This window comes from Nuphar pumila, chromosome 10 (assembly GCF_984573655.1).
Source record: "Nuphar pumila chromosome 10, dmNupPumi1.hap1.1, whole genome shotgun sequence".
In the NCBI taxonomy this organism is placed as follows: Eukaryota; Viridiplantae; Streptophyta; class Magnoliopsida; order Nymphaeales; family Nymphaeaceae; genus Nuphar; species Nuphar pumila.
Genome location: NC_143258.1, coordinates 45416189 through 45428189, shown reverse-complemented (window position 1 = coordinate 45428189; position 12001 = coordinate 45416189).

The window sequence follows — 12001 nt, the reverse complement described above, 5'->3', positions numbered from 1 at the left end:
ACGCGAAGTACGCTATACGCCTGATGAACGACGCGCCCTCACATGGGAGGAGTTTACAGCGGTATTCATGGACACCTACTTTCCCCAGTACGCGCGCGATCGTAAGAAACAAGAGTTTTTAGATCTTCGACAGGGGTCCATGAAGGTGGCAGAGTACACTACACGTTTCCGACATTTAGAGAAGTATTGCCCGCATACTTATACCACTGACGAGGCGCGAGCTAAGAAGTATGTGCAGCGTTTACGTGATGGCCTGAGGACGAGAGTGCTGACCAGCCGTCCTCAAAACCTCAACCAGGCCATCGAGATGGCCACAGTACTTCAGGTGGGGAAAACTAGAACCAACTTTTTGCCTTTTTCCAAAAACAATCTCGATAGATCGTAACGATGTCTTTGTGACGTAGGATGACTGGGAGTCTTCTAAGAAGACTCAGCCTAGCCGTTTCGACAAGTCGAAGGGAAATGCGAATAAGGCCCCTCGACCAACAGCGGAGAGTAGTAAGGCGCCACCCGCAAAGAAGGCCAAGGGACAACAGGGCGGCACACCAGCACCGCAGTCTTATGCAGTATGTAAGCACTGCAACAAGAGGCACCCTGGAGTCTGCTGTAGAGTCTCAGGTGCATGTCTGAGATGTGGAAAACAGGGTCACTTCATCAAAGACTGCCCTATGAGGCCAGTTCAGGAGGGAGTTGCCCCTGTTCTTAGAGGACCACAGCTGCAGCGACCCCAGCAGTCCCAGCCGCAAGGTCAGAAGAAAGCTACTGGACGCGTGTATGCGACTTCTGCAGAGGAGTTGCAAGAAGATGCCAACGTCATTGAAGGTACAATCTCTATTGCAAAGTTCGATGCTAAAGTTCTTTTTGACACTGGTGCTACGCATTCCTTCGTATCTGTACGTTTTGCGAATTTGATTGGTGTCACGCCGACTTCTTTGGGATATACTCTGGAAGTTATCACACCTTCGAGTGGTAGCTCTATCGCTCGTACCTATCTATCTAGAGTAGAGGTTATGATTGCAGGGCAGAACCTCCCTGCCAATCTTATCCTGTTGAATATGGTCGGTTATGATGTAATTCTTGGCATAGATTGGATGTATGAGCATTACGCTTGTATGCTTTGTCGTGAGCGATGCATTCAATTTGCTCGCCCTGATCAGCCTGTACTCGAGTACAAGGCCTGTAAAAAGGAGAGCAAAGGACGACTTATCTCGGCATTAAAGGCACATCGTTGTGTAGAAAAGGGGTGTGAGGCCTTTTTGGCCAGTGTTTCTTTGATAGACCCCAATACTACACCACTGGAAGACTTGGACGTAGTTCGAGATTTTTCAGACGTTTTTCCAAATGACCTGCCAGGCATACCGCCTACCAGAGAGGTGGACTTTGCGATAGAGTTGGTGCCTGGAACGGCCCCGATATCTAAAGCACCCTATCGTATGGCCCCAGCAGAGTTAGAGGAGCTAAAGAAGCAGCTGCAAGAATTGATGGATAAAGGCTTTATTCGGCCTAGTGTTTCACCTTGGGGAGCTCCAGTATTGTTCGTCAAAAAGAAGGATGGGTCAATGCGTATGTGCATTGACTATAGAATGTTGAATCTGGTAACAATAAAAAACAAATATCCTCTTCCCAGGATAGATGATTTGTTTGATCAACTTCGGGAGGCCAAGGTCTTCTCCAAGATTGACCTTCGATCAGGGTACCATCAACTGAAGATCAAAGAATCCGACGTGCATAAGACAGCATTCAGGACACGATACGGTCATTACGAGTTTTTGGTGATGCCCTTCGGGTTAACAAATGCCCCTGCGGCATTTATGGACCTGATGAATCGGATCTTTCGGCCTTACCTAGACCTTTTCGTGATCGTATTTATAGACGATATCCTAATTTACTCTGAGAGCGAGGAAGATCATAGGGAGCATCTAAGGATTGTCCTCGAAGCACTTCGACAACATCAACTATATGCTAAGTTCTTGAAGTGTGAATTTTGGCTGAATCAAGTTATGTTCTTGGGTCACGTAATCTCTAAAGATGTGTCAGTCGACCCTGCCAAGGTGGAAGCAGTCATAGATTGGAGACAACCTAAGAGCGTCTCAGATATACGCAGTTTTCTCGGGCTTGTAGGCTATTATCGTCGTTTCATTCAGGATTTTTCGAAGATCGCTTCACCTATGACGAAACTACTTCGTAAAGGAATTAAGTTTGTCTGGACCCAGCAATGCGAAGAAAGCTTTCAAGAGCTGAAGAAGAGGCTTACTACAGCCCCTATACTCACATTGCCTTCTGGGCAAGGAGGCTTTGTGATTTATAGTGATGCATCAGGTACTGGTTTGGGATGCGTTTTGATGCAGCACGGCAAGGTGATCGCCTACGCATCACGTCAGTTGAAGGTGCATGAGCGAAACTACCCCACTCACGACTTGGAGCTTGCTGCAGTAGTCTTTGCACTAAAGGTATGGCGACATTATTTGTATGGCGAGCAATTTGAGGTCTTTTCAGATCATAAGAGCCTCAAGTATATCTTCTCACAAAAGGATTTGAACATGAGGCAGAGACGGTGGTTAGAATTTCTAAAAGATTATGACTTCTCCATTTCTTATCATCCAGGCAAAGCCAATGTAGTGGCTGATGCTTTAAGTAGAAAGGCTGGGAGCCTTGCGAGTTTTATCAGCGGTAAGTGGAAATTACTCGAAGACCTGATAGATTGGAAGCCCTTTGAAGCAAAATCGGGTCAGATTCAGATCGCTAGCACGGCAGTGCGGACAGAACTCATGGATCGGATCATCACCCAACAGAAGGATAATCCTGAATTCAATAAGATGATTGCAGCATGCAAGCAAGACCAGTCAGCATTGCACTTAGAGGAGGATGGAAGCATCTGGTATGGACAGAGGCTCTGGGTGCCCGCAGAGCTCCAGTTGAGGAAAGAGTTATTGGATGAGGCGCATCGTACCGGATTCACTATACATCCCGGAAGCACCAAGATGTATAAGGATCTTCAGAGGAATTACTGGTGGCCCGGCATGAAGAGAGACATCGCTGAATACGTGTCGAGATGCTTAATCTGTCAGCAGGTCAAGATAGAGCACCAGAGACCAGGCGGTATGATGCAGTCGATTGAGATTCCGCAGTGGAAGTGGGAAGACATTACCATGGACTTTGTGGTAGGTCTACCCAAGACACGCCAGCAGTATGACACCATTTGGGTGATTGTGGATCGCCTTATAAAGTCGGCACACTTCTTACCGACCAGGGCGAATCAAACCTTGGAGAGTTTGGCGGATTTATATGTCGACGAGATTGTCAGATTACATGGGATACCTGTTTCGATTATCTCAGACAGGGATCCTAGATTCACGTCAAAGTTTTGGGGACAACTTCAGAAAGCTTTGGGGACAACGCTTAAGTTTAGCACAGCTTTTCACCCCCAGACGGATGGTCAGTCAGAGAGGACTATTCAAACACTCGAGGATATGTTGCGAGCGTGTGCATTGGAGTGGAAAGGTGACTGGAGTAAGCACCTAAAGTTAGCTGAGTTTGCCTACAATAATAGTTATCATTCGAGTATCGGCATGGCTCCATATGAGGCATTGTACGGGCGACCCTGTAGGTCCCCTGTTTGTTGGAGCGAGGTAGGTGATCGAACTGTCGAATCACCTATAGTTTTGCAGCATTATACGGATCAAGTACAGTTGATTCGTAAGAGGCTTTTGACAGCACACAACCGCCAGAAGAGTTATGCAGATCCAAAGAGGCGAGAGGTTTCTTTTGAGATTGGTAATCATGTGTTTGTCAGGGTATCGCCAACGAAGAGCGTATTTCGGTTCGGCAAGAAAGGGAAATTGAGTCCGAGGTATGTAGGACCGTTCCTCATCCTTGAGAGGATAGGAGGCACCGCGTATAGATTGGCACTTCCCCTTCAGTTTTCCAACATCCACGATGTTTTCCATGTGTCAATGTTGAGGAAATATGTACCAGATCTTACTCATGTTATTCAGTATGACGAGGTCGAGGTTCAGAGAGATCTCACGTTTGAGGAACGGCCGGTAGAGATAGTAGATCGACGAGAACAAGTGTTGCGACATAAGTCAATTCCACTTGTTAAAGTACGATGGCAGCACCACGGGCTTGAGGAGTGTTCTTGGGAGCCCGAGGCTGATATGAGAGCTAAATATCCATACTTGTTCGGTACGTAATGTTAACCAAATTTCGAGGACGAATTTTTTTTTTTAGGGGGATTGGATGTAATATCCGAAAATTTCTAAGTTCTTTTCTATAGCATTGTGAAATGTCTTGAATTTCGTGCCAATATAAAACCCTAATTTCTTTAAAAAAATTAATGTTTGAGTATATTCGTAAGGATTAAGGGGTTTAATTATATTGAATTGTAGTAAATATAAACCCTACATGGTTTGGATATCTGAGAAAATTCTAAGTGATGTCTAATTGAAAACGTCTTACTTAAAAAGAAAATGTTGATTTTTCTTTTAAGTAAAATTATTTAAATAAAGTAAATTAACAAAAGTAGATTTTAAAAATATACATATTAATATGCTTAATAAGATGGAATTAGCTTATATTCAATTCCTTTACATTTTCACATGAGTTGTGGTTATATAAAACAAAAACGGTTTTTAATTGGAATTTTATGATTTATCAATAATAGTTTAATATAATAGTTTTCTTTTGTATACATTAAAATCCATTTTTTTATTAGTTTAGTAGGAGCCCATAGGTGGGCCATCCCATCCTATGTGGCATCTTACTTCAAATTCAAATTGAAAATAAAGGTATAGTGATTTTCAAGGTTATTTAAAGTTTGAAAAGTCAAAGTGGAGATCAAGGGCTCCAAATGAATTTCATTAATGAGATCAAGGGCTGGAATTAATTCCAGCACATAACCTAATTTAAGAAGGGTTATAAAACCCTCCCATAGCCCTTGCCCTCCTCATTTGTGCTGGAAAAAAAAGGAGAGCCTCTCTCTCCCCCAAAAACCCTCTTCTCTCTCTCCTCTCTTTCCCTTCCCTATTCTCTTCTTTTAGGGTTTCTTTTGGTTCTTGAGTGCAAGATCCAGACCTCAAGGGGTGTGGTGAGGAGATCTAAGGTCCTCATCTTGCTGGAAGAAAGGGCTGATTGGTGGATCGATCAAAAAGGGCTATTCATCCATCAAGAAATACATTTTTTTCAACAAAAGGTAGGGTTTCTATGCTTTTTTTGCAAGAACGGAGTTCTTGGCATGGATTTTGATGCTTTTTCATGAGTTTAGATCATAATCAAACCCTCCTAACCGTGGGTTTGACTCAGATTTAATGATCCATGGCAAAAACACATTTTCCCCTAAAGAAAACCATTTTTGAAATCGGGTTTATTATAAAAATCGGTTTCTTAGAAATGGATTCGTAAAATATATTTATATTTGATTTATTCCATGATTTTTATGCAAATATTATTTTGGATTGATAGATTATGAAGTGTTTCATCTACTGTAAATATTTTAGAATTTTCGGAATTTTATTTCATGCGTATTCCCTATTTCTTTTAATTTTTCTTGGGATTCGGGTGACTCGGTTTGATTCACCCAAATGCAAATCTCGGAATTCCAGGTTTTCCACTTGACCTCCGTTCAGTAAAATGGTCGTTTCTCCCTCGTCCGGAGGAGTTTTGATGAACAAATTGTTGCGTTGGAAAACTAACTCCATTGTGCATCTACTGTAGAAATTTGGGCTCTGTTCATGGACCGAGCATGTCTCTGTGACAGTCGAAACAAAAACTGATAGGTGTATAGTAAAACATGCATAACTCCCTCATACGGAAAAGTTTTTACAAACGGTTTGCGGCTACGGATAGCTGACAACAATTCCTATATACTGTAAAAATTTTAGCTCTGTTCATGGAGCCAAAAATTTTCTGTGAGCTCTGTACCAGTCGGACAGAGTTATGAAATTGGAAAAATTAGGGCAAATTCATAAATCAAGGCTCAAAGGGTGCATAGTATATATGTTTTTATTTAATTTCTTTATAGAATTAGTATGCATTATGTGAATGATTATGCAGGTCTGATTTTATGCAATCTTATATGATTATGACATGAATTATAAATGGAAGGTTACACATGAAAGATTTAGGATCAAAAGGTCCAATGAATACAAGTTTATGTTTTAAATTCTAAAAATGTGTTGACTACATGTATGTCCATGATATCGTGATGATATGATTGTTTCATTGATATGGATGTTCATATATATTCTCCTTGTTGCATTGGCCATGTACATGCATATGCATTATGATGTGTAAAAATGAATAAGATGTTTATGCTACGCATGTGCTCAAATGTCTGTTACAAGTTTAATTATATGTCTTTGTCCAATGCTTTATAAGAATGCATTCATGACCATAAAGTGATTTAAGTTTGATGTTGCATAAAAAGTATGACTGAAATCAAGTAATCATGTGACATTAAACTCAGGATACTTGCTTGGAGAGTAGCAGGTGATACAAAACTTCGTGGGACAAGTTCTGTTACGGGCACGAAAGGTTGCTCCTCCCCTCCCACGATTTTAGGGGGAAAACCTCTGCATTAGACTGCAGCGTAGAGGTTATTGTACTCATGAGGAAAAACTGATGCATCGGGTTGAAAGGTGTTGGGAATCTCTCTCGTATTAACATCCCTCACCCCGTCTTAGTGAATGGACCTGGCCAGGCTAAAGCCACCCCTGTATGTAAAGCACGTCCTGTGTCATGGCCCTGATCTGAGAATGTCTGCCTGTGTCGTATCAGCAGGGCTAAGAAGTGATAACTTAAATGGTGTGTGCATTAATTTGGCATCACATGCATCATCTAATTAAGAAAATATAACTAAAGATAAGAAAATATGCATGCATTGAAAGAGCTTCTGCATATGGTAAGTCATGCATTTTAATGGTTCATGCATTTTGTATCTTGAATGTATGAATTTATGTCTTTCTGTTAAATATGAAAATTCTAAACATGCATGATTTGTTGTATGATTGTTTAAGTTAAATTAAATGTTAAACCATGAAATTTCTATTGAAATCCTTGTCTTGTTATTCTGTCTTACAAGTTTAGTCTACTTAGACATGTTGTCTGACCCTATATGGTTTAAAAATTTTCAGGTAATGAGTAGGTACTTACGTGCGAAGGCAGAAGGTTGCGACGGGGACTGAGCCTACCTTTCCTCTACTTCATGAATTCTGAACTCTGATTTTAATTTAATTCAATTCAAGGACAAATGTGATTAATTTTGGATATTGTGAAACTTGAATTTTATTTCATGCATAGTTAATTAGTTGTTAAAGTTTAAATTCCATAAGTATATGTTTGCAAGCATTCATCTGAAGTAGCACGCCAAGTTTTATGCCCAATGTGTTTTTCCGCTGTTAACTGCTAAAAGATTTAAATGTATTTCAAAAAAAAAATAAAAAAAAAATTTTCCACCAATTTCGGGTTATAAAAATTGGGGTGTTACAGTTTTTCCTTTGAAGATTTGAGTTTCGCCTCGAATTTTCTTTCTTTCAAATCCAAGAATCGGTCTAGTTTTTCTTTGAAGATTTGAGTTCTGACTCAAACTTTTTTTTAAAATCCAGCATTTGCGTTGGCCGAACTTCTAAATTCAACCTCATGCTTAATGCCCATTTTTATCTATTAGATCCACCGGGTAGGGGTGGCAAAACCAGACCCGACCTGCCAACCCACTTCTTAGGCGGGTTTGGGTTTGGCTTAAATGGGTTCGTGTCATAAACAGGTCGACCCGCCTAACCTGTTTATTAAACGGGTCGGGTTCGTGTTAGGGGTATGCCAACCCACCAACCCGTTTGACCCGTTTAATAAACGGGTTAGGCCGGCGGGTTATACCCGACCAATTAACACCCCAGGTCTGACCCACCCAAGTCACAAGTTTAGGGACACTAATGTCTTTGATGAAAAAGATCATGCACCATTTTGACCGAACAAAAATATTCCCTCTTATATAATATATTAACCCACTAAAACCCTAAACTTTTGCTCCTCCCTTCGGAAACCCCCAAGTACTTTCCAGAGAGAGAGAGAAAGGATGTGGCGGACTGCGGCCTCTGTGCTCTCTTCGATCATCCCGTGGAGGGTATCGTCGACTCCTCCCTTTTTTCTGATCTCCCACCTCCTCCTTCGGCACATCTTCACTAATCATGCATTTATTTTAGCATTTTATCATATTAATTCATGCATGATCCGATGAATAATCACATAAAATTCCCACATTTATCATTAGTTTAAAGAAAATGCACGAAAAAGATAAATATCGGAAAAAGCATAAATTGCAAGTTAATTTGGTGAATTAGGTCGTTTAAAAATTAGTTAGAAATAATTTATTTAGGATATTATATTTTAAGTAAGTTTAGATTCGAGAAAAAAATAAATCGGCGTTATAGTTTTTAGGAAATTTAAATAGATTAGGCAAAATGTAGGTTTTTAGAGTTTTTTAGAAAACAAATTTTTTAATCTTCTTTTTGAAATTTCGTAATAAATATGGGTTGAAATTTTAAAAAAGAGCCAAAAGCCCCTCTCTTAAAATACCCTACGTAGGGTTTGAGAGGGTTGTCCTCTTTTGCAAAAACATATTCCCTTCTCTTCTCAAACCCTCTCTCCCACCAACCCTTCCCCTCCCTTCTTCTTCTCCCTCTTCTTTCTCTCAACCCTTCTCTCGCCGGGGGATCTCTCCTCAACGGGCGTCGTTAATGCAAAGGAGCAGCCACTCTTTTCTCAACCTAGTCCACTCTATGCGGTAAGCATCTTCTTCCTCCCTTCTTCTTCTTCTCCTCCTCTTCTTTTTATGTGTTCAGAATAGTTTTTTATTTTATTTTTATTTTTATTTTGCTGAAAACAAAAAAAAATCATATCCTAAATTCTGCGTGAATCTGTTTCTTTCTTTTGTTCTTTAGGGTTAACATGTGTGTGTGTGTGATAGGTAGGTCTGTCGTGTTGGCTGGTGTATTCTCGTTTTCGTTGGTGGTCACGTCCAGCATACCGTGGTCGTCCCCTGATCTGCGTGCGTTTTAGTTTGTTGTATGTGGTGTGTACCGTGCAGTTAGATCTACATGTTACACAGTTTTTTTGTTTTTAGCTGTCGAAAATAAATAAAAAAATAGAAAAGAAAAAAATACACAGCGTTTCACGCTGTGAAAAAAGAAGAAGGTAGCATCGTGTTTGAGTTTTTTTATTTTGATTCCTTCTCAACAACCAATTCAGTCCATGCATATAGCGTTAGGTTCAACTATTTTTTTTGGTCAGTCGTTTATTTTGCTGCATTGTTTTTGTTATTCATTTTGGTTCAACGTTTTTGTTTCTGTAGGGTTCAACGCTTTTTATTCTTCAGGTTCGGTCATTTAATTTCAATAGTCACAACAATTAGGATCAGATGGTTGAGTCCTTTATCATAGCTGCAACATTTTTTGAATTGCAACAATTGTCAATCACAATCCAAAGTGATTGACGATAGTTGCATATTAAATTCTGTGTGTGATTCAACTAAATGTAAGTAGCAGTTGTTTTTTTAGTAAATTAAGTGTATAGTGGATGCTGCCATTGACTTAATAATTAGGTTAGCTGAGTTTATTATTTGGATCATCAGTTGATTACGTATATGTTGTCCTTAGTTAAGTTTCCTTTATTGTTAACTATATTAGATGTCAATAGCATTATTAGCTAGTTGTTTTAGGTAATGTTTTATTAGCTAATTGTTTTAGTTAGCCGTGATCCAATAGTAATTAGTTGTTTTTGTTTATTGCATTAAATCTTTAGCTGTTTAGTAATTCATTTGATTCCCTTGTTAATTTTTTTTGTTTAATAGTTAATTAGATTATTTGCTAATATTAGTTATTTAGACTATCTATGTTCATGTTTTAGTTTAATAGCCATTTCAATGAAATAACTTAAAATCATTTAGTTTGTAGTTCTGATGGATGGTTGTTGAGCTCATGTTTTACTTCTTTTTATAATTTTAATTAGTTTTTACAAATAGTTTATAGTTTGTTCCTGTCCTTACTTTATGTTTTTGTGGTTTTTCGTCATATTTCCAATTGATTTTCTTGTAGATTTCGTGGTTCTGCGTGGTGTTTTTGTTTTTGTGTTTTGCAGGGAAGTGTTTGGACACGTGGTAGAGCTAATTTTGTTTCTCTGAAGAGCCCACCAAAGTCTCTAAAAGGTCCCCTCAAAAGTGCACTTTAGAAAGGCCCCTCAAGGAGCCCCTCACGAGGCCACAAAGTGATAAGCAAATAAGAAAAGCAAAGTTTCAAAAGGGAACAAGAAGACCTCGACACTGAAGATTATTTTTCCCTTTTTCTTTTAGGATAGACTTTCATTTTTTTTTTAATTTAATTCAATTATTTGGGTTGTAATAAGGCCGTTAATTATTGTTTAAAGTTCTTCATAGAGGGCTGCCCTATTTCCTTATTAACTCGATTAATTAAAGTTTTTTTTGGCAATAATGAGTAGTTTAGCTTTTGTGTTTGAATACAAGTATTTTCCGTTCCCTGAGATCGACCCAGACTCCACCACTTGTGTGAGCCAGTTTTATTATTTGGTGTCTGGCTTTCCAACTTGTTTTTATTAAAAATATTGTTTTAAAATTTGTTTTCATAAAGCTCACACCATCCGCCCCTTCGCATCTGCCACCACCCTGCACCGTCCTCAAACCCGCTGCTGCTCCTCAATTCTTCGCCGGCAGCCCTCGAACTTTCACTGCTAGTGGCCGCTGGAGCTCTGACACCGAAGAGGATGAGGAGGACGTCAATGATGAGGAAGACATGGTGTTCGAAGACGACGATGATGGTGATGGTGATGATGAGGAAGTTGATTCAACTGATAAGGATGATTTCCCTGATGAATGATCGATCGATGGTCGTGGGTTAATTGTTGGGTTTGCTCGTTGATGGTTAAAGAGTTTGTTAGGGTTTTATTTTAATGCTACTGGAGAGAGAGAGAGGCTTATAAGAACTACTCAGACCTAATAAGAACTACACAAATCGTGTCTATGTTATCGGGTCGACACGTTTAATAAATGGGTCACCATGTCGTGTAATTGGGTCATGTCGACCGGACCAGTTTATTAAACGGGTTAACCGTGTCATGTCGGGTTACCCATTTAATAAACAGGTCATGTTCGTGTTTGCCACATCCGACCCATTTAATAAACGGGTCGTGTTCGGGTTGAGGTATTCTGACCCGCCTACCTGCCAACCCGACCCGATTGCCACCCTTACCCCCGGGTCACTCAAGTTTGTCAAGCAGACCTTCGAGTCACCAATTCTCATCAAGTAAACCTTTGGGTTATCAATTCTATCAAAGACAATTGTTTTCCAACCTTTAGGTTGCATTTGCCAATCATAGTTTTTCGAGGTTCGACATTCATGTCAAACTCATCTGCCAATTGGCTTAATATCTAATATCAATCACTTTTCTTGTGAGGGACACTTTTTCCAGGGAGAGTTTGAGAGAACTCATTCCTTTCACATGCAATTATTGTTTGTTTGCTGAACCCCTTTTATAGGGAGAGTTTGAACGGGCTTGTGTCTTCGCGAAGAGTTTACAAAATAATCTTTATTGTCACACAAGAAACCCTTTTTCTAGGGGGAGCTTCGACAGAAACTCATTTACCTTGTGGCCCCCCAATGTATTTTGTTAGGTGATGATGCATAAAATGCACATCATTTTCATATAATATTCTTGCAGTTTCACATGTTTTTAATGGTTTAGAATACATGAATGGATGCATTTATATATAAAGAGGTCTCTATTCGAATTTCACTCGAATCAGAGTTAAAACAAGAAAGATATCATATTTTTAGGGTTTTGGACCAAATTTTGAGGTAGACTAGATCCAGTTTCAACCCAAGAGCTCTAATTTGGATCTTGAACTAGATCCAAACCTTAAGTATCCCAAACCCACGTGATTTAAAGAGTCTTATAATGATATTTTCTTAAAACCCCCTCTTTCTAACTCATTTTGGTA